Source organism: Schistocerca americana, unplaced genomic scaffold, assembly GCF_021461395.2.
Source record: "Schistocerca americana isolate TAMUIC-IGC-003095 unplaced genomic scaffold, iqSchAmer2.1 HiC_scaffold_720, whole genome shotgun sequence".
Classification (NCBI taxonomy): Eukaryota; Metazoa; Arthropoda; class Insecta; order Orthoptera; family Acrididae; genus Schistocerca; species Schistocerca americana.
This window is the reverse complement of record NW_025726479.1, coordinates 30,001-32,895: the sequence shown is the minus strand read 5'-3', so window position 1 is coordinate 32,895 and position 2,895 is coordinate 30,001. Positions and strand designations below refer to the sequence as shown.

Sequence of the window (2,895 nt, the reverse complement as noted above, 5' to 3'; positions counted from 1 at the left end):
CGTAGCCTTCTCAGTCTGGGCTCTCGTTATCATTGCCTGCGTTTTCCTTTCTGTCGAGGGTAGAGCGGCGGCAACTTGTGCAAAGGTCTTTGGCGGCGCCAGGGGCGCCGCTTTCGTCCTCGCCAGCTCATCCTCCAAGGCGTCCACCCTTCCTGTGAGGGCCGACTGCGCCATAGCCCAGTCAAACAACTTAGCTCTCAGTTGTCTCTTAAGGTCACTTAGACTTTTCTCCTCCACCAGTTGCCCCGGTTTTAGAGAGTCGTCCACGAGTTCAAGGACGTCCTCGAGCCGCGTCGCGATGAGCTGTATAGTCGCAAGATCGCTGGGGCTTGCCTTGTATGGGGACTTGCCGTCCTCGACTGGGCCGCTGGGCTCTTGCCCGGCTACCTGCGCCGAGTCCGGCTGCTTGTTCTTCTTTCGCCTCTTCCGTCGAGTCCCGGGCTTGCGCCCTTCGGTTCCCGACATTGGCGTAGAGGCGCGGCTACTGCAGGCACTTTCACTGACTGGGCCGCTGGGCTGCTGCCCGGCTACCTGCGCCAGTTTCCGCGCACTTTTCACCGTTTCCGACGGTTGAGATTTCGGCCGTGTGGCCGCCGTCTCTCCCGCCGGGCGAGTCTGGGTGGACGTGCCAGCACCGACTGGGCCGCCGGGCTTCTGCCCAGCTACCTGCGCCAGCTTTGGCCCGCCCGCAGTCTTACCCGCCGGCGGCGTCGTCGGCCGTGTGGCCTTCGTCTTCGCCTTCGGTTCAGACTTCCCCTTGGCGCCTTCCCCGACTGGGCCGCTGGGCTCGCGCCCGGCTACCTGCGCCGGTTCCGGCTTATCTCCCTCCTTAGGCGCCGCTCTTGGCGCCGGCTGGCGGGGTGGCGGCATTAGCTCGGTTGCAGCGTCAGCACTCTGCGATCTCTGCCGAAGCACTTTTCGCAGGCGTCTCCTCTGCTTCCTTAGCTTAGCCTTACGGTCTTTCTCACTGTCACTTTCACTCGTATCAACGAGCGTCCGTGACAGCGTCTCGCTAGCGGCAGTCTTAGCGCTCCGCACACGGGGTGTCCGGAACTCCAATTCTGGCGCACTAAGCGCGGGGTCATGGTCTTGTGGTCTAGGGACCTCCGACTGCCCTTGGTTTGGGAGTCCGTCAGTACACGAGGTGTCCGACTCGCTCCCCGAGAGGTTGGTGTGTTGACTCCGCGACGGCCCACCAGTTCCGTCGGGACAAGGTTGTTTGAAAGAGTCCATGTGGTTCCCACGAACAGCTAGGGATCTATGTTGTCCATCCAGGCGTCGCCCCGCACACCTGGGTAAGCCTTATACAACAGAGGGTCGGCCGGTCCTCTGAGGTGGCTGACTCATGACTGTTCACAACTCAACAGCCTTGCGCCCCATAGCCGCCAGCTAACGCAGAGGGTGAGGGGTGATTATAGAGATTGTCCTTCTCTTGCCCAGGCGGTTAAGCCAAGACTCCGGTCCAAAACACGCACGACGTTCCACTGCGCGCCTCACAGCAGTCGTTGAAGTGCGTATCTCAGTTTACGGCCGTCGCTGGTAGCGCTTGCCAGCTCCGGGCTAGGGCACCCCGGGTTTGCCAAGCCCGTACGGCGACTGCATTAGCCTCCGTCCCTGTGGTCAGTAGATAGGGACAGCGGGAATCTCGTTAATCCATTCATGCGCGTCACTAATTAGATGACGAGGCATTTGGCTACCTTAAGAGAGTCATAGTTACTCCCGCCGTTTACCCGCGCTTGCTTGAATTTCTTCACGTTGACATTCAGAGCACTGGGCAGAAATCACATTGCGTCAACACCCGCTAGGGCCATCGCAATGCTTTGTTTTAATTAGACAGTCGGATTCCCCCAGTCCGTGCCAGTTCTGAGTTGATCGTTGAATGGCGGCCGAAGAGAATCCGCGCACCCGCGCGCCCCCGGAGGAGCACGCTAAGGCGGACGCGGCCTCGCAGCAAGGAAGATCCGTGGGAGGCCAAGGCACGGGACCGAGCTCGGATCCTGCACGCAGGTTGAAGCACCGGGGCGCGAACGCCGCGCAGGCGCGCGCATCCTGCACCGCCGGCCAGCACGAGGCCAACCAACGGCGAGAGCAGACCACGCCCGCGCTAAACGCCCGCACTTACCGGCACCCCTACGGCACTCACCTCGCCCAGGCCCGGCACGTTAGCGCTGACCCACTTCCCGACCAAGCCCGACACGCCCCGATCCTCAGAGCCAATCCTTATCCCGAAGTTACGGATCCAATTTGCCGACTTCCCTTACCTACATTATTCTATCGACTAGAGGCTCTTCACCTTGGAGACCTGCTGCGGATATGGGTACGAACCGGCGCGACACCTCCACGTGGCCCTCTCCCGGATTTTCAAGGTCCGAGGGGAAGATCGGGACACCGCCGCAACTGCGGTGCTCTTCGCGTTCCAAACCCTATCTCCCTGCTAGAGGATTCCAGGGAACTCGAACGCTCATGCAGAAAAGAAAACTCTTCCCCGATCTCCCGACGGCGTCTCCGGGTCCTTTTGGGTTACCCCGACGAGCATCTCTAAAAGAGGGGCCCGACTTGTATCGGTTCCGCTGCCGGGTTCCGGAATAGGAACCGGATTCCCTTTCGCCCAACGGGGGCCAGCACAAAGTGCATCATGCTATGACGGCCCCCATCAACATCGGATTTCTCCTAGGGCTTAGGATCGACTGACTCGTGTGCAACGGCTGTTCACACGAAACCCTTCTCCGCGTCAGCCCTCCAGGGCCTCGCTGGAGTATTTGCTACTACCACCAAGATCTGCACCGACGGCGGCTCCAGGCAGGCTCACGCCCAGACCCTTCTGCGCCCACCGCCGCGACCCTCCTACTCGTCAGGGCTTCGCGGCCGGCCGCAAGGACCGGCCATGACTGCCAG

General features: G+C 61.3%; 1 pseudogene; it reads right to left on the bottom strand.

The window, feature by feature from the left end:
- Positions 1–1,595: 1,595 nt before the first annotated feature.
- The window catches only part of LOC124589674, a 2,986-nt pseudogene continuing 1,686 nt past the window's right edge, over positions 1,596–2,895 (bottom strand).